Here is a 20754-nt window from a genome sequence, read left to right on the forward strand (position 1 = left end):
AAGCATACTAATAAGTGCATCGTTAGTGCTTTTTTTGGGTCTGAAGCCATATTGGCAAGGCCTAAGTATATTGTGTTTGGCTAGATAAGAGTAAAGCTGCAGCCAAAGCTACTCAACCTACAACATTTTCCAACTCTGACTTAACCCCATTTATACTAACTCTGTTGAGCGTTGACCATTTATACATCAACTCTGTTGATGTGAGCACTTAATTGGCGGTCAGTGGTGGAGCTTAATTCTTAAAAAGCAATATATACTATCGATCGTGATTTAGTTTAGTATGCGGTTTAAAAAAAAAAGAGCATATCAATGTTATATCACAGAAAACGAATTTATCATAAACTCATGTATTTGTCTTATTTGAAACCACATTGGTTTCATTTTGGATACAAATGTCCATGGAGATTCAGAATGAAAATTAATTATAGTTGAACCTACAGAGAGGAGTTTAAGAATCTGTGGTGAGAGTGATGGACACAGCCTTCACAATTATACTTCAGAGAATGTAAACATCTAAGAGTCATTAGAAATATGTGTAGAATAATAAACCCTACATTGTTTGAGTTAGGGAAAACACCATTTGTCATATAGATACTAGCTGTTCTTAAAGATTCACCCATTTTGCACCAGCAAGATAACATATAAGATTTTAAGGGTTCACGAATGTTAATCTTCTTGTTTGATAAACTGTGCACTTGAGACATAGTTAATAAGAACACGCCAATATAAGACAACAAAACGTTTTCAGATTCTTTCACACCACTTTCCAGCAACTTTTATAATTTATATAAATTATTTTAGGGAATAATTCATAAATTATATATTTAAACATGATATTAGTGTTTAGTGGAATGCATAAGGAGTCAAATTGTTAAAAAGAGCGATTTTTAGAAAATTTGGAAAACTACTTTTTTCTGATCATATTATAACTAAATGGATTTTGAAGGTTTCACTCAGCCAATATATATCATTCACAATTTATTAATGAATTTGACAAAAAACACCATAAATTTTATATTTAAACATGTAAAAACTATTTGTAATACATTAGGAACCTTAAGCGTCAAAACAAAAATGTGTATACTCTTTTTACTCTCCTGACCTTAGTTCTCGAGCTACGTATTTCATTTTGGTACCAACGTACTCGCAATAAAATTCTCTAGAAGATCATCAGTAAAAAAGGTCACGAAAGGTATATGGTTACCAGCACCAAATAAATAACTACGTAGATGACTCGCCATGAGCGCCCAACAGCAACAAAATGTTTTTACTCTTGGGATTGTTATCACTTCCACACTTGTCCTACAGCGTCAATTTTGGTATCAATGGACTCGCAATGAAATTCCTAACACGGTGATATGAATATAAACGTAGAATAATGGTCGCGGCCCACCCGCAAGAGTGTGTGAATTGACGGAACTGTTACCCAGTATTGGTGATGCGACGACATATGTGCGATACAGCGCTTTGAAAGTTTCTAATTATTTCACTGTCCTGACATTATTATTCTATGTACGTCATTCATTTTTGTGCCAATGTTTTCTCAATAGAATGTTCTATGAGCCCGTAGGTAAAAAAGAGCAACAAAGTGTAAGATAGAATAGCACCAAATATAAAACAACGCTGGAACATATCAGTGAGCGTCAAACACACACGAAATGTGTGTGTTTGATAGTGGTCAAATCATGTTTTATCAGGTGATGTCCTGATCCTTATAATTAAAGTATAAATTGTGTTGAGAAAAAATAAGAAAAAAGGGAAAAAAGGGGGGGGGAAACATGGCAGAAAAAGAGTAAAAATACAATTTGGTCAACAAAACAGCATTGTTTAAAATAGAAGATATGGATTGACATTTTGGGGGTTAGGTAGGTTACATTGAGTTAATTAGGTAGTACTTAGTTTTTATCTTAAACTGGTTGGGAGAGGTACAGTCTTTAACATAATTGGGAAGGTCATTCCACATTCAAGGTCCCTTGATTTGTAAAGCATTTCTAGTTTGACTAAGTCGTACTCTTGGAATATCAAATAGGTATTTATTTCTGGTGTGGTGCTCATGGGATCTGTTACAACCTTCTAGGAAGCTTTTAAGGTCAGGATTGACATTACAGTTCAGCGTTTTATATATATATAAAATACACATGAGAGGATGTGCAGGTACTTAATATCTAACATATTCAGAGATTTGAGTAAGGGGTCCATATATACTGCCCGGTTGCCTGAAATGCTATGCCTACTATAGTGGCTTTAGGTATTGTATGCACTAGCTCTATCTATAAATCCAACATTATGTTTGTAAATCAACTATGTATGTACTTTCCTGAATAAAATTGACTTTACTGTACACGTATATTCTATGTGGTTTTATTATCCCCTATCGTTTGTGAGAAAAAGATTACTAATACGTTCGACGAATGACTTTGACTTCGACTTGACTTTGACTTCGTTCATGGCATCGTATTTTCCATAATATATAAGGGTATGACAATGCATTTATATTATTTTGTATAAATAATTTTGAAATTTCATGTACCCTAAAAATAGTAAAATAAAGAATAAGAATAATTAAATAATTGTTGTAGTAAATTGTCACACGGTTATCATACGCAAACGAACACACAGTGTGGAGCGTCAGTACAACAAGATCCCCATTTTAAAACACGGCTTCGAATGTAAGTAATGTTTTTCTCGTACTAACACTGTGTTATACAATAGAATAGTTCTTGAATTCACAAATTTAGTTGTTACATCTGACAGAGTATGTTAGACGGTGTAATGCTGGTTCATGTTGACGTATTTGTGGGCTTGGTGGTGGTTTAAATGTGATGGCACCCCAATATGGGCACCCCACAACTGCTGCATATTCTAGCTAACAAAAGTGGTGAACAATTTCTTTAGTATTTCGCCATCCATGTATTTAAAAGCAACTCTGTAGTTGGAATGCGTGGCATAGGCTCCTCACACAATGTTCTTTATGTGGTCCTCAGGTGATAGTTTTCTATTTAGAACTACCCCTAGATCTCTTTCTTTATCAGAATTCCTTAAAGATTTCTCACATATTTTATAGGTTGTGTGGGGTCTATGTTCTCCTAATAATAATTCTGTGCGTGTGTCTGTCTGTCTGGATGTGTCTCTCCAGTTCTCTGTGTCCATCTCTCTCTCTCTCTCTGTATGTATGTATGTATGTATGTATGTATGTATGTATGTATGTATGTATGTGTGTGTGTATATATATATATATATATATATATATATATATATATATATATATATATATATATATATATATATATATATATATATATATATAAATATATATATATATATATATATATATATATATATATATATATATGTATATATATATATATATATATATATATATATATATATATATATATATATAATCTTTGGACAACACCCACCAGTGGGACTCGAACCCAACTGGTGGGTGTTGTCCAAAGATTATTAATCTTCACTTGTGGTTTATGCAAGTATAGGCTTATATATATATATATATATATATATATATATATATATATTATTAAATATGACCGAAAAAGTAAGATTAATAATTCTAACACGAATTTTCTCAATCTTTCGTACATTTCTTTTCACTGTTGGAAGTAAATCAAAAATCAATTCTCCAAAATTCATTTTTATTTCTAGTCTGACGCGACACGAGCGCGTTTCGTAAAACTTATTACATTTTCAGAGACTTTAGTTCACAAATACACAACTGAATAGAACTTACGCATCTCCGATTTTATATCTACATTTGAGTGAGGTGGAAGGGGTGATGTGGCATTAACACAAGACAGAACAAGATGTGGCATTAATAGGGTATTAATTTCATCAACACAAGACAGAACAAGAAGTGGTATTAATAGGGTATTAATTTCATCAACACAAGACAGAACACGAAACAATGGATATTGAATAGAAGTGTTTGTAGAAAGCCTATTGGTCCATATTTCTTGATGCTTCTATATTGGAGCGGAGTCTTGAGGTGGGTAGAATATAGTTGTGTATTATATTCAACTATACTATATACAACCACTGTGGATGTTTGGCTCTTTAAATGACGAGTAATTAATCATGACAGTGGGAGGAGTACCGTTATATAGCTTCAGGAGGTAGACGTGGCACAACTGGGTCTTCCGCCGCCTATCTGGAGTCTCTAGAATGTAGTTATGGTTGTTTCTGCACTCCTTGATGCGGTAGGGTCCTGAAAACCTGTTTTGTAAAGGAGAACCTGGGATAGGGAAATAAGCAAGTACGAAGTCTCCCAGTTTAAATGTCCTTACTTTGCTGGTCTGGTCGTAATGAGTCTTCATCCTCTCCTGTGCTTTCAATAGGTTATCTTGGGCAAAACTGCGGACCCTCTCTAGAATGTGTTGTAGGTTTTGAAGAAACTGGGGCACATTCTGATGCTCACTGAAGGTGGCATCACGTAGAGAGTCTTTGAAAGCCTTGAGAGGAGTACGGCACTTACGTCCGTAGAGCATCTCATAAGGAGATACTCCTAGGGACTCATTGGGAAGACTTCTATAGATACACATTATAAGGTCAATTTGCTTATCCCAATCCTTAGAGGTTTCATTACAAAACTTCTTCAGGAGTGCTTTAATAGTCTGATGACTATGCTCAAGAGAACCCTGTGAAACAGGATGATAGGGGCTGGACAATACCTGTTTGATGTTGAACTCTTCCAGTGTCCTCTTGAAGAGATCACTGGTGAAGTTGGTGCCACAGCCGCTCTGAACCTCCCTTGGAAATCCATACTGGGTGAAGATCTTCAATAAGTGTTTCACAACCGTAGCAGCCGTAATGTTCTTTACTGGAACTGCTATGGGGAATCTGGTGGTAGGACACAGGATGGCTAAGATATAGGCGTTACCTGAAATGGTCTGAGGTAAAGGACCAACACAGTCTATAATAAGTCTGTGGAAAGGTTCCGCAGGCACCTGTATGGGAGTCAGTGGTGCTCTGGGAATAGAGATGTTCGGTTTACCTGCCATCTGACATGTGTGACACTGTTTGACGTACTGTTTGACGCTATTTACCATACCTGGCCAGTAGTAGTCTTGACGGATTCCATGGTAGGTCTTGTTAAATCCGTAGTGGGAGAGTGCTCCGTGGGCCAGGTGTAGAATAGTGGGCCGCAGGCTGGCAGGAATCACTAGTTGTTCGACGTTGGCCCAATCGTCCTCCTCCTTCAGTTTACTGGGTCTATATATGCGGTAGAGCAACTCGTTCTCTAGGAAGAACCCAGGAATACTGTCAGGTTGAGTCTCAGCCTGGAAAAACAATGGTGTCAAGGTAAGATCTTCCCTCTGTAACTTACAGAACTCCAACTTGGTCAGATTCGGGGGTAGTTTCTGAGGGTCTTGAGGGACAGCGGTAGCAGTAGTCAGCTGGCTGTGGTCGTGCGGCTTGTGCACGGGTGGTCACTAAAACCGGAGGAGAAACTTCATCACTCTCTTGAACCTTTGCTGGAACATACTAAAAAATGGGATTATCCATCACAGAGGTATAAACCTGGGGTTTGTCCATGACGATCAGGTTGGTCGGTTGCAGGTCTTCTGCCAAGTCATTGCCCAGGAGAAGTTGCACTCCAGGCATGGGAAAAGGCTTTTCCCTGATGGCGACTTGGACTTCTCCGCTCACGAAGGGACAATCCAGGTGGACTCTGGCGAGAGGATAAGGAGTGGTAGCAGTGAGGTCAGTGATGAAGACAGTTTCTCCGGTGTAGGCGATGTTGGGCACAGCCGACTTCAAAATAATCGATTGAAGAGCCGCAGTGTCCCTCAAGATCTTCAGTTTGAAACGTCCCTCCGGATTTGAACCGTTGGCAGAGACAGTTCCAGTATACAGGTGTTTACTGAAAAGAGAAAGATCATTAACATGAACACCAACATTCATCACAGGCTTACCGGAGTTAGGAGGAGTCTGTTTGGGTTTTGGCGTTTCGGTGTTTCCTTTGTATTGAGACTTACCACATTTATCTATGGTATGTCCATAGAGTCTACAATACTTGCAGTACAATTGCGAGCCAGCTTGATCGGTACTCACTTTCTCGTAACTGTACCACGACTTCTTACTGGAAGATGGTTCTGGTGTCAGCCGGTAGATGAGGCTGTAAGTGTCAGCCGACTAGCACACTTTAGGTAGTCGGTTTCTTCTTTATCTGCTAAATATAGACGGACAGGAGGCGGCACACGCCTCAAGAATTCTTCAACTAGCATGAGGTTGACGAGTTCTGCAAAGGTAGAGACATGTGCTGCTTCCAGCCATTTCATAAAATATCTCCTTTTGGTATTAGCAAACTCGAGAAAGGTAGTGGTACTTGCCTTCAGGTGGTCACGGAATTTCCTTCGATAACTTTCGGTGGAGAGAAGGTAGGCGTCCAACACTGCTTGTTTCAGAGTCTGGTAGTCATTCTCAGACGCCAAAGTACTGAGTGTAGCTGCAGCTCTACCTGTAAGATGTACTCTGAGAAGGGTTGCCCATTGGTCGGAAGGCCAACTAAGTTGATTAGCAAGGGTTTCAAAGGTGGTGAAAAACACATCAACTTCTGTTTCTACGAATGGTGGCATTAACTTACTTGCATGTGATATATTTAAACTGACGGGAAGATTGGCGGTAGCTTGCTGGCGTTGAGCGAGGTGTGAAGTTTCCAACGCGAATTCTCGTTGACGACATTCCATAGTCAGGGATGCTTGTTGTTTGTCATGTTCGTGTGCAGGAGCAAGGTGCAGTTTTAGGCCTCACCCTGAACCCTTCTAAATGTGAAATAATATGTTCCAACCAGGGCATCGTAGAGAGAATAGAGGGTCTTCTGCCAAATATCCATAAAACTAAACCTGAAGACAGCACACTCCTAGGAGCTCCCCTGGGGTTGAAAGCCATCGATGAGGTCCTTGATAAGAAAATCGCCGACCTTAAGAGGATGGATGGGAGGATTGAGGATATTGATGCTCATGATGCACTCTACCTCATCACCAGATGTCTGTCCCTCCCCAGGTTAACCTACTTTCTGAGGTGTTCACCATCTTATAGTAGCCAAAAACTAAGTGAGTATGACCGGTTACTGAAATCAATGCTAGAAAAAGCCCTTAACCTCTCTCTCGATGACCTACAGTGGAAACAAGCCTCTCTTCCCGTAAGACTGGGGGGCCTCGGAGTTCGAACAGCTACGCAAATCACTGTTCCAGCCTTCCTGTCCTCCTTATCAGCATCCGACGACCTTGTGAAGGAAATTCTACCTGCCCACTTACATCAGCTGGCAGGTGTACATGATCCCAATTTTACACGCTGTGCCACAGAGTGGGCCTCTCGTGCAGGCCAATCACCTCAACCACCATCCCCAAAAGCCCACAAGCAATCCAGCTGGGATGGCCCCATTGTAGACCAAGTTGCTGCAGAGTGCCTGGGTGCTGCAACAACACAACACGACATTGCTCGCCTCACAGCAGTAGCAGCACCACATGCAGGGGATTTCCTGTTAGCAACCCCAATGTCGGCAACTGGCACGCGTCTCACACCACACGCCCTCCGAATTGCTGTGGCCCTCTGCCTTGCTGCCCCAATCCACACCAGATATTGGTGTATTTGCAGCGAGGTGGTGGCTGACAGGTACGGCCACCATGGCCTTCTCTGCCAAAGCACAGGGGGATGGCACTCGAGGCACAATGAAGTTAACGACATCATCAAGAGGAGCCTCACCACAGCTGGATGCCCAGCTGAAAGAGAGCCCCGTTACCTAACGCCCCGTAACTCTGATGCTCTTATTGGTCGCCCGGATGGTAGCACAGTGAACCCCTGGAAGAATGGCAAGCAGTTGGTATGGGACTACACGTGCGTATCAACCCTGGCTAACACCTACATTAACCTCAGTGTTGCACAACCAGGTGGCGCTGCCACCCACAGGGAAGCAGCCAAATTCCGTAAGTATAGTGAACTGGATCACCACTACAATTTTGTCCCCATTGCTTCTGAGACACTCGTCGCCTGGGGTAAAAGTGCTACCAGTTTTTTGAAGGAACTGGGTTCTAGGCTCATTGAAACAACAAGGGACCCAAGAGATGCAAGCTTTCTTTTCCAGCGCCTCAGTGCGGCGATACAGAGGGGAAATGCACACTGCATCCAGGGTTCCTGCCCGCCATCTGAGGAGCTGGAGGAACTCGACAACCTATGATAACCATCTTTGTAACCCATATGTAACTCCTTTTTTGTAACAAAGTTCAAATAAAGCAAATATATATGTGTACATACAAAAGAATGGGGGTGGTAGGAGATGATAATATTAGTGCTCAGTGAGAAACCACAAGGTCTCCTCTGAATACTTTTTATTTTCTTCTCCGAGGCTATGGGTCCCCACATTGGCACCAGAGGTGGTACCCTCACAAACTTATATATATATATATATATATATATATATATATATATATATATATATATATATATATATATATATATATATATATATATATATATATATATATATATATATATATATATATATATATATATACACATAAGATGGAACATTAGGTTTATGAGAGTACATAGCATTAATATTTTTAAATTCTTGTAAAGCAATTAACACCCATAGGGCTTTGGGCAGGTCCTTAACCCTTAAGTTGCGCAACACATCATATTATGGGTTGAGTGACTTGCTATAAATTGTGTATCCCATTATATGATGTATTGGAGCACTACGCAAGATTTAAACGGCCTGCGGATACACGGGGTTCACCTCACCTTCATCAGGGCTCTTGTAAACAGACGCCATTTTTTTTTTTAAATCGTGGGCCAAATTCCCGGGTGTGAGGACCTCAGTATTGAGTGAGCCACCAAGCCTGACGCATGCAGCATGAGCTCACAGCACTGCTGTTCAGCTTGTGACCACAGCATCGCCAAAAAGTGCCATAATATACATGTTCATGCTATTATTTAGCTTTGATATTATTACAGAAGACCCCTGACTGTAAAAATTACCAGGATTCTGATAATTGCAGGATTGTTGTGATAATTAGCGCTATAGTGGGAGGAGTAATCTTGGTGGGGAGGGAGGTAGCATTGTCTGCTGACTGTGTGACCACGATTTACTGTCTGGACTCACTAGACTCACGATTTTTTTTATTATTTTTCCCATGAACAGAGAACACAAATTAACAGATTAAGAAGAAAAAATAAATGTTTTTCTTTTTTGGTATGCACCTGTGGGTGACAAATGCTAATTAGCCCTGAGCAACACAAGGGTTAATCAACAGATAAATTTAAGTTGGCCCGGTTGGTCTGTGAGCCCAGTTGGTCCAGCATTTAATTTAGAAAACAATCTAGTTTTCTCTTGAAGATGTCCATGGTTGTTCCGGCAATATTTCTTATACTCGCTGGGAGGATGTTGAACAACTTTGGACATCTGATGTTTATAGTATAAAATCTGCAATTTTGATCATTAAACTGATGATTGTCATAGATACTTGATAAGAGGTTTAGTTTGGATCTAAACTAGGTTGCCTGTATAATGTTTGATTTCTTTATTTTGACTGCACCTTAGTATTTGGAAATTATCACTGTTAAACATACATCATGTTATTTTCTTCTGCCCAGTTAAAAGCTTTATTAACATCTGCTTGCAGTTTTTCAATTTCTTCAGCAGAGGTAATTTTCATGGTTTGTCATAGAGGTCAAGTAACTGTGAGAGTCATGATCTTCCCGCTCTAAAATCTATCATGTACTATCAGCTATTGGGTTTGCCAAAATTATCAGGGTAGGTTAGGTTTGGTCATATTTCTACATTAGTTTTAACTCAAATTCTTCCTTTGCAAAGTCACTTTATTATTAATCCATTTTTCTGGGAGAGCTTTCTTTGGGAACACACTGGGCTGCTCTTCTGGAACTTTTAAAACTTTTTGACCTATGTATTTAAAAGCAATTCTAAAGTTTGAAAGTGTAGCATAGGCCCCTCGCACAATGTTCTTAATATGATCCTCAGGTTATATTTTCAATCTAAAACCACCCCTAGATCTCTTTCTTGATCAGAATTCTTTATAGCTCTCTGTGGCTCGATCATAGAAACTGAGTAAATTCGTTACACTGGACCTTCCAGATCGAATACCATGCTGACAGTCTGATATATCATTCAGTACGTCTGCATCTGAAATTGAGCAATACCGGATTTATTATTTGGTTTTATAAATTTTATACTTATAATCTTACCTTATTTCAGAGACCACGAGTAATCTGGGCTTCGAACTCAACAGAAAAGCCTTCCGTAGACCTGCTTCTTTGCTACATAATAGACAAAATTTGGTAAGTATTGATTTATTATGTGTTTGTTTATTTATTTATTTTTTCTTTATATACAAGAAGGTACATTGGGGGAGAGTACAGTGACTTGAAGTTATACATTCTTGTAAAGCAACTAGCACTCATAGCGTTTCAGGTAGATCTAAGTATAGACCAAGGAACTTACTGTCTTTTTTATTTCTGATGTTAACATTGTCTAACTGTAGATGAATTGCATTTGTTGATTTGCTCCCAAGTAAGATGTTGTAGGTCCTTTCTATGTTTAGTGTGAGTTTGTTGGTTGACATTAATAAGTGGATTTTTTTTTTAATTTATTGTTTACATCATTATTTAATATGAGTGGGTTGGAGTCTGAATAGATGAGGTTAGTATCATCATTATCTCATATCTCAGTGATTTTGTCGTAATGGTCAAGTAGCTGTACTGTACAAGTAGAGGACATGAGACATAGCTGTAAGAGATATTTCTATCTTCCTGCTCTAAATCCATGTTGGCCTGGATTGTGGAGGTCATTGGTCTCTATAAAACTAGTAACCTGACTCCTGATCACTCTCAAATAATTTTATTATGTGGGATGTTAGTGCAACTGGTCTATAGTTCTTTGCCAATGCTTTGCTACCTCCCTTGTGTAGAGGAGCTATGTCTGCTGCTTTAAGAGCCTCTGGTATCTCCCCCGTGTCCAAGCTCTTCCTCCACGCTATACTGAGTGCCTGTGCTACTGGCACTTTGCATTTATTTATAAATATTGAATTCCATGAGTCTGGACCCAGGGCTGAATGCATGGGCACATTGTCAATTTCTCTATCAAAATCTGTCACACTCGTGTTGATATCAGTTATATTTAGAGGGGTTTGGATATCACCCATAAAGAAGTTGTCCGGATCCTCCACTTTCATGCTTTGTATCGGAGTGCTAAACATGTCCTCATACTGCTTTTTTAGGATTTCACTAATTTCTTTGTCATCCTCAGTATATGAACCTTCACTAGTACGAATAGGTCCAATACAATCCAGTGGTTTTTGCTTTTCCTTGTGTAGGATTTTTATTACCTAGAACATTTTCCCAGTGAATGTTTGTAAGTTCCCTGTTTATTTTCTCCCAGTCTATCCTTTTATTATTTAAATTTAATTTATTGAATAGCCCTTCTCGCTTGTTGTTTCTCTTGGGCCTACTACCGTTATTGATGTTAGTTTGCACTTCAATGAGCTTGTGGTCCAAGTACGTAGTGTCTGAGACAGTAATGTCTCTGATTAGCTCATCATTGTTCGTGAATATGAGGTCGAGCGTGTTCTCGTTCCTAGTCCGTTTTGTTATCTGCTGACTGAGCGAGAATTTGTCACAGAATCTCAGTAGTTCTCTGACCTGTGATTGGTTATTTCCATTTCCATTTTGGGTGTGTTGTTTTGGTAGTGATTCGTCCAGTTCTGGTAGTAGTGCGGTTGTTGTGTGGTGTAGTACTTGTGTGCTTGTTAATGACTTGTATTCCAGTATTGTGGGTATCTCCTTTCCCTTACGGGCCAACGGCTTTGTTCTTACCTAGCATTTTGCTTTGTTTGGGTATGAATGTTTGTGTGCCTTCATTGTATATTTTGCAAAATTTGCCATATATCTCATTATTTACTCCTCTGCTTAGCAACAAGTCTGTCTAATTATACTCATTAACTGTTTTTCAAAGTTCCCCATAGTGTCCTTTATTGAAATCGAGTTCATGAACCGTTTCAATGTCCTTATTTTCTTCTAGATTATATCTTAAAGTATATTTAAATGTTATTGTTATTAAATGTTATTGTGACATTGCATTGCAATTGAGCTATGTTGTTTACCATACCGTTCATTTCGTGAGTATAAGTATAGATGCCACACTTGTGACAGGTAAAACCATGCCTTTTTTGAAAAACAGCACCGTCTGTTGCACGTAAGAGCAACCCACACTATATTATGTTGCGATATTATTTCAATATTTCTGATTGCATTGATAATTTGAATTTTCATAGATTTCAATTTATTTTCATTTCGATTTAATAATTTTGTGTGACATTGCATTGAAATTGAGCTGTGTTGTTTACCATACTGTTCATTTCATGAGTATAGTTTATTTTTTTATTTTTTTCATTTCATTTTTTTAGCTGTTCTTATTTTTCAGTGATGGGAATATCAGATCATTTGATGTTCCCAATTTTCTGATGGAAGCATCAGACCATTATGGAATGCATCGGATGAGTTAGTTTGTAATGGTGGGGAGGACGAGAGGGGGGGATGGTGGGGAAGACGAGGGGACAGAGGAGAGGGTAATGGTGGGGAGGACGAGGGGACTGGGGAGTTGGGGATGGTGGGGACAGGGGAATGCTGGGGAGGACAAAGGGACAGGTGAATGGGAGATGGTGGGGGAGGAAGAAGGGACAGGGGAGGGGGAAATGGTAAGGAGGACGATGGGACAGGGAAGTGGGAATAGTGGGGAGGATGTGGGGACGGGGAAGTGGGAAGGACGAGAGGACTGTGGAATGGGGAATGGAGGGAAGGACGAGGGGACGGAGGAAGACTGGAGAACAGGGGATCACCTCAATAAAAGCCTACAATGTATTATTACTCTGTGGCTTCTTGTCTCCCGACAAAGTGAATTATAATTATATATATCAATTCATTCTTATAAATTTCCAGAAGCCTGTATCAACACCCACACTAATGCAACTGAAAGAGATGTTGAGACAAGTATTGCTGATATGTTGAAGAACGCCCCAAACAAACTCGGTGGAAACAGATACAAGGTAAAGTTTGCCAATTTGCTGTAGTCTAATTCAATCTCTTTTTAGTAATCTTTGAGAACATTAGCGAGCCGGTCGGCCGAGCGGACAGCACACTGGACTTTTGATCCTGTGGTCCTGGGTTCGATCCCAGGCGCCGGCGAGAAACAATGGGCAGAGTTTCTTTCACCCTATGCCCCTGTTATCTAGCAGTAAAATAGGTACCTGGGTGTTAGTCAGCTGTCACGGGCTGCTTCCTGGGGGTGGAGGCCTGGTCGAGGACCGGGCCGCCGGGACACTAAAAAGCCCCGAAATCATCTCAAGATACCCTCAAGATTTATGCTATGAATAAGATAAATTAATGTAACTGACGAAATATGTAGATATATTTAATTTTCTGAGCACTAATAATGAAAGAAAACCAAAATAAGAGGTGGCTACTATCTCCAACAATGGGCTGGAATAATGCAGGATATAATATTGTTTTTAAAGATTCTTGTTTTAGTTTTTTTCTATAATATGGAAAGGGTTTTTACTTAATAAATTAAATATTATATAATAAAATAATTTATATATTATTGAAAACAATTAGTAACAAACAATATTTCATTACAGGGTGGTGAAGCAAGCAGACATGTGAATCACACAACAGACTTTGATATGACGAATACTGAAAATGGTGGCGAGCCTGGTGGCATACTGCTGAATCTTCTCAAATGTCTATATAGAATCTATATATATGTGTATATATATATATATATATATATATATATATATATATATATATATATATAAATATATATATATATATATATATATATATATATATATATATATATATATATATATATATATATATATATATATATATATATATGCGAACAAGCCTGAATGGTCCCCAGGACAATATGCAACTGAAAACTCACACCCCAGAAGTGACTCGCATTTGTGTTCCTCACGTGTGCCCCAAAGAATGAGGTGATTTGGTAAAATGCTATGCCCAAGATTACTATCCGAGTGCCGGCGGTGGGGTGGTTCAAATAGCCTCGGCTATCACCTCATTTTGTCCGGTCGTGATGGTCAAGTGGATTAAGGCGTCTTGTACATACCAGTTGCGTTGCACCTGGGAGTATGGGTTCGAGTCACTTCTGGGGTGTTAGTTTTCAGTTGCATATTGTCCTGGGGACCATTCAGGCTTGTTCGCATTTGTGTTCCTCACGTGTGCCCCAAAGAATGAGGTGATTTGGTAAAATGCTATGCCCAAGATTACTATCCGAGTGCCGGCGGTGGGGTGGTTCAAATAGCCTCGGCAATCACCTCATTTTGTCCGGTCGAGATGGTCAAGTGGATTAAGGCGTCTTGTACATACCAGTTGCGTTGCACCTGGGAGTATGGGTTCGAGTCACTTCTGGGGTGTGAGTTTTCAGTTATATATATATATATATATATATATATATATATATATATATATATATATATATATATATATATATATATATATATATATATATATAGATATATATATATATAAATATATATATATATATAAATATATATATATATATATATATATATATATATATATATATATATATATATATATATATATATATATATATGTATATATATATATATATATATATATATATATATATATATATATATATATATATATATTAGTATATTTTGGTAGCAGTCTTTCCTGTAGACATATATTATTAAATATGACCGAAAAAGTAAGATTAATAATTCTAACACGAATTTTCTCAATCTTTCGTACATTTCTTTTCACTGTTGGAGGTAATTCAAAAATCAATTCTCCAAAATTCATTTTTATTTCTAGTCTGACGCGACACGAGCGCGTTTCGTAAAACTTATTACATTTTCAAAGACTTTAGTTTACACATACACAACTGAATAGAACTTACACATCTTCGATTTGTTTATATCTACATTTGAGTGAGGTGGATGGGGTGAGGTGGTATTAATAGGGTATTAAATTCCTAAACACAAGCCAGAACACGAAACAATGGGTATTGAATGGAAGCGATTGTAGAAAGCCTATTGGTCCATATTTCTTGATGCTTCTATATTGGAGCGGAGTCTTGAGGTGGGTAGAATATAGTTGTGCATTAATTGGCTGTTGATTGCTGGTGTTGACCTTTTGATGTGTAGTGCCTCGCAGACGTCAAGCCGCCTGCTATCGCTGTATCTATCGATGATTTCTGTGTTGTTTACTAGGATTTCTCTGGCGATGGTTTGGTTGTGGGAAGAGATTATATGTTCCTTAATGGAGCCCTGTTGCTTATGCATCGTTAAACACCTAGAAAGAGGTGTTGTTGTCTTGCCTATATACTGGTTTTTTTGGAGCTTACAGTCCCCAAGAGGGCATTTGAAGGCATAGACGACGTTGGTCTCTTTTAAAGCATTCTGCTTTGTGTCTGGAGAGTTTCTCATGAGTAGTCTGGGCGTTTTTCTGGTTTTATAGTAAATCGTCAGTTGTATCCTCTGATTTTTGTCTGTAGGGATAACGTTTCTATTAACAATATCTTTCAGGACCCTTTCCTCCGTTTTGAGCTGTGGAAAAGAAGTTCCTGTAAAATAGTCTAATAGGGGGTATAGGTGTTGTGTTAGTTGTCTCTTCAGAAGTTGCATGGCGTTTCACTTTCCTTCTTATGATGTCTTCGACGAAACCATTGGAGAAGCCGTTGTTGACTAAGACCTGTCTTACCCTACAGAGTTCTTCGTCGACTTGCTTCCATTCTGAGCTGTGGCTGAGAGCACTGTCGACATAAGCATTAACAACAATCCTCTTGTACCTGTCTGGGTAGTCGCTGTTGGCATTTAGGCACATTCCTATGTTCGTTTCCTTAGTGTAGACTGCAGTGTGGAAACCTCCGCTCTTTTCCATGACTGTTACATCTAGAAAGGGCAGTTTCCCATCCTTTTCCATCTCGTAAGTGAAACGCAGCACTGAACTCCACTCAAATGCCTCCTTCAACTCCTGCAGATGTCTGACATCAGGTACCTGTGTAAAAATGTCGTCAACATACCTGCAGTATATGGCCGGTTTCATGTTCATGTCGACTAATACTTTTTGCTCGATGGTACCCATGTAGAAGTTTGCAAACAGGACACCTAGGGGAGAACCCATGGCGACCCCATCTACTTGCTTATACATGTGCCCATCCGGGCTCAAGAAGGGTGCCTCTTTAGTACAAGCTTGGAGTAGTTTCCTTAGGATATTTTCTGGTATGTCAAGAGGAGTACAGGCTGGATCACGATACACTCTGTCGGCTATCATCCCGATTGTCTCGTCCACTGGTACGTTAGTGAACAGCGATTCTACGTCCAACGAGGCTCTTATCACTGTGGCCCGTGTGCCCCGCAGTAAGTCAACAAATTCCTTTGGAGACTTCAGGCTGAAGGCGCAAGGAACATAAGGAGTCAGCAGGCCGTTGAGTCACTTCGCCAGTCTGTACGTGGGTGTGGGTATCTGGCTAATGATAGTCCGAAGTGGGTTTCCAGGCTTGTGTGTCTTGACATTTCCATACGCATATCCAGGTTTATATTCCCCAATGATCTTTGGCAGGTGGAGTCCGGATTTCTTGGCGTTCACAGTTTCGATCAGTTTGTTGACCTTTGCTTTCAATTCGGCTGTAGTGTCCTTCGTTACCCTTTGGAACTTAGTTTGGTCAGAGAGTATGAGGTTCATTTTCGCCAGATATTCGTCTTTTTTAAGAATGACATATATTGGCGACTTGTCACCTCTCCTGACAACTATCTCCTTGTTCTCACGAAGGCTTTTAGCTGCCGCTTTGAGCTCGGGGGACAGTATGGTGCTTCTGTAATTGCCTCGATTCTTTCCTCCTTCTGCAATAAGTTCTGCTTGTAAGGTATCTTTGGTAGTGACCTTCTTTTGTGTCTCGAGGTCGAATATGTCGTCCAACAGAATTTCCAACTCTACTTTCCGGGCCATCTCACTCGGTCCGGACATAACGTAACAGTTTATGCCCAGATTTAGGAGAGTGACTTGGTCCTCAGTGTGGTTAATTCCTGCAAGTTTCAGGAAGCCAACTCTTGGTCGTGGAATTGCCATAGGTCCTCCATATAATGTTGTTAGTTTCTTGATAATCCTTGTTTCAGTGCTGAGGTGATGTCGGTCTGTGAGGAAATGTCAAGACACACAAGCCTGGAAACCCACTTCGGCCAATCATTAGCCAGATACCCACACCCACGTATAGACTGGCGAAGCGACTCAACGGCCTGCTGACTCCTTATGTTCCTTGCGCCTTCAGCCTGAAGTCTCCAAAGGAATTTGTTGACTTACTGCGGGGCACACGGGCCACAGGGATAAGTGCCTCGTTGGACGTAGAATCGCTGTTCATTAACGTACCAGTGGACGAGACAATCGGGATGATAGCCGACAGAGTGTATCGTGATCCAGCCTGTACTCCTCTTGACATACCAGAAAATATCCTAAGGAAACTACTCCAAGCTTGTACTAAAGAGGCACCCTTCTTGAGCCCGGATGGGCACATGTATAAGCAAGTAGATGGGGTCGCCATGGGTTCTCCCCTAGGTGTTCTGTTTGCAAACTTCTACATAGGTACCATCGAGCAAAAAGACGTAGTCGACATGAACATGAAACCGGCCATATACTGCAGGTATGTTGACGACATTTTTACACAGGTACCTGATGTCAGACATCTGCAGGAGTTGAAGGAGGCATTTGAGCGGAGTTCCGTGCTGCGTTTCACTTACGAGATGGAAAAGGATGGGAAGCTGCCCTTTCTAGATGTAACAGTCATGGAAAAGAGCGGAGGTTTCCACACTGCAGTCTACACTAAGGAAACGAACATAGGAATGTGCCTAAATGCCAACAGCGACTGCCCAGACAGGTACAAGAGGAGTGTTGTTAACGCATATGTCGACCGTGCACTCAGCCACAGCTCAGAATGGAAGCAAGTCGACGAAGAACTCTGTAGGGTAAGGCAGGTCCTAGTCAACAACGGCTTCTCCAATGGTTTCGTCGAAGACATCATAAGAAGGAAAGTGAAACGCCATGCAACCTCTGAAGAGACAACTAACACAACACCTATGCCCCCTATCAGACTATTTTACAGGAATTTCTTTTCCACAGCTCATAAAACGGAGGAAAGGGTCCTGAAAGATATTGTTAATAGAAACGTTATCCCTACAGACAAAAATCAGAGGATACAACTGACGATTTACTATAAAACCAGAAAAACGGCCAGCCTACTCATGAGAAACTCTCCAGACACAAAACAGAACGCTTTAAAAGAGACTAACGTCGTCTATGCCTGCAAATGCCCTCTTGGGGACTGTAAACTCCAAAAAACCCAGTATATAGGCAAGACAACAACACCTCTTTCTAGGCGTTTAACGATGCATAAGCAACAGGGCTCCATTAAGGAACATATAATCTCTTCCCACAACCAAACCATCGCCAGAGAAATCCTAGTAAACAACACAGAAATCATCGATAGATACAGCGATAGCAGGCGGCTTGACGTTTGCGAGGCACTACACATCAAGAAGTCAACACCAGCAATCAACAGCCAATTAATGCACAACTATATTCTACCCACCTCAAGACTCCGCTCCAATATAGAAGCATCAAGAAATATGGACCAATAGGCTTTCTACAATCACTTCTATTCAATACCCATTGTTTCGTGTTCTGTCTTGTGTTGATGAAATTAATACCCTATTAATGCCACCTCACCCCATCCACCTCTCTCAAATGTAGATATAAAATCGGAGATGCGTAAGTTCTATTCAGTTGTGTATTTGTAAACTAAAGTCTTTGAAAATGTAATAAATTTTACGTAACGCGCTCGTGTCGCGTCAGACTAGAAATAAAAATGAATTTTGGAGAATTGATTTTTGATTTACCCCCAACAGTGAAAAGAAATGTACGAAAGATTGAGAAAATTCGTGTTAGAATGATTAATCTTACTTTTTCGGTCATATTTAATAATATATGTCTACAGGAAAGACTGCTACCAAAATATACTAATATATATATATATATATATATATATATAAATATATATATATATATATATATATATATATATATATATATATATATATATATATATATATATATATATATATATATATATATATATATATAGAGAGAGAGAGAGAGAGAGAGAGAGAATCGGGCATCGTAGAGAGAATAGAGGGTCTTCTGCCAAATATCCATAAAACTAAACCTGAAGACAGCACACTCCTAGGAGCTCCCCTGGGGTTGAAAGCCATCGATGAGGTCCTTGATAAGAAAATCGCCGACCTTAAGAGGATGGATGGGAGGATTGAGGATATTGATGCTCATGATGCACTCTACCTCATCACCAGATGTCTGTCCCTCCCCAGGTTAACCTACTTTCTGAGGTGTTCACCATCTTACAGTAGCCAAAAACTAAGTGAGTATGACCGGTTACTGAAATCAATGCTAGAAAAAGCCCTTAACCTCTCTCTCGATGACCTACAGTGGAAACAAGCCTCTCTTCCCGTCTTCCCGTAAGACTTGGGGGCCTCGGAGTTCGAACAGCAACGCAAATCGCTGTTCCAGCCTTCCTGTCCTCCTTATCAGCATCCGACGACCTTGTGAAGGAAATTCTACCTGCCCACTTACATCAGCTGGCAGGTGTACATGATCCCAATTTTACACGCTGTGCCACAGAGTGGGCCTCTCGTGCAGGCCAATCACCTCAATCACCATCCCCAAAAGCCCACAAGCAATCCAGCTGGCATGGTCCCATTGTAGACCAAGTTGCTGCAGAGTGCCTGGGTGCTGCAACAACACAACACGACATTGCTCGCCTCACAGCAGTAGCAGCACCACATGCAGGGGATTTCCTGTTAGCAACCCCAATGTCGGCAACTGGCACGCGTCTCACACCACACGCCCTCCAAATTGCTGTGGCCCTCCGCCTTGCTGCCCCAATCCACACCAGATATAGGTGTATTTGCGGCGAGGTGGTGGCTGACAGCTACGGCCACCATGGCCTACTCTGCCAAAGCACAGGGAGATGGCACCCGAGGCACATTGAAGTTAACGACATCATCAAGAGGAGCCTCACCACAGCTGGATGCCCAGCTGAAAGAGAGCCCCGTTACCTAACGCCCCGTAACTCTGATGCTCTTATTGGTCGCCCGGATGGTATCACAGTGAACCCCTGGAAGAATGGCAAGCAGTTGGTATGGGACTACACGTGCGTATCAACCCTGGCTAACACCTACATTAACCTCAGTGTTGCACAACCAGGTGGCGCTGCCACCCACAGGAAAGCAGCCAAATCCCGTAAGTATAGAGAACTGGATCACCACTACAATTTTGTCCCCATTGCTTCTGAGACACTCGGCACCTGGTGTAAAAGTGCTACCAGTTTTTTGAAGGAACTGGGTTCTAGGCTCATTGAAACAAGAAGGGACCCGAGAGCTGCAAGCTTTCTTTTCCAGTGCCTCAATGTGGCGATACAGAGGGGAAATGCGCACTGCATCCAAGGTTCCTGCCCGCCATCTGAGGAGCTGGAGGAACTCGGCAACCTATGACAAACATCTTTGTAACCCATATGTAACTCCTTTTTTGTAACAAAGTTCAAATAAAGTAAATATATATGTGTACATACAAAAGAATGGGGGTGGTAGGAGAAGATAATATTGG

Source organism: Procambarus clarkii, chromosome 13 (genome assembly GCF_040958095.1).
Source record: "Procambarus clarkii isolate CNS0578487 chromosome 13, FALCON_Pclarkii_2.0, whole genome shotgun sequence".
Taxonomy (NCBI): Eukaryota; Metazoa; Arthropoda; class Malacostraca; order Decapoda; family Cambaridae; genus Procambarus; species Procambarus clarkii.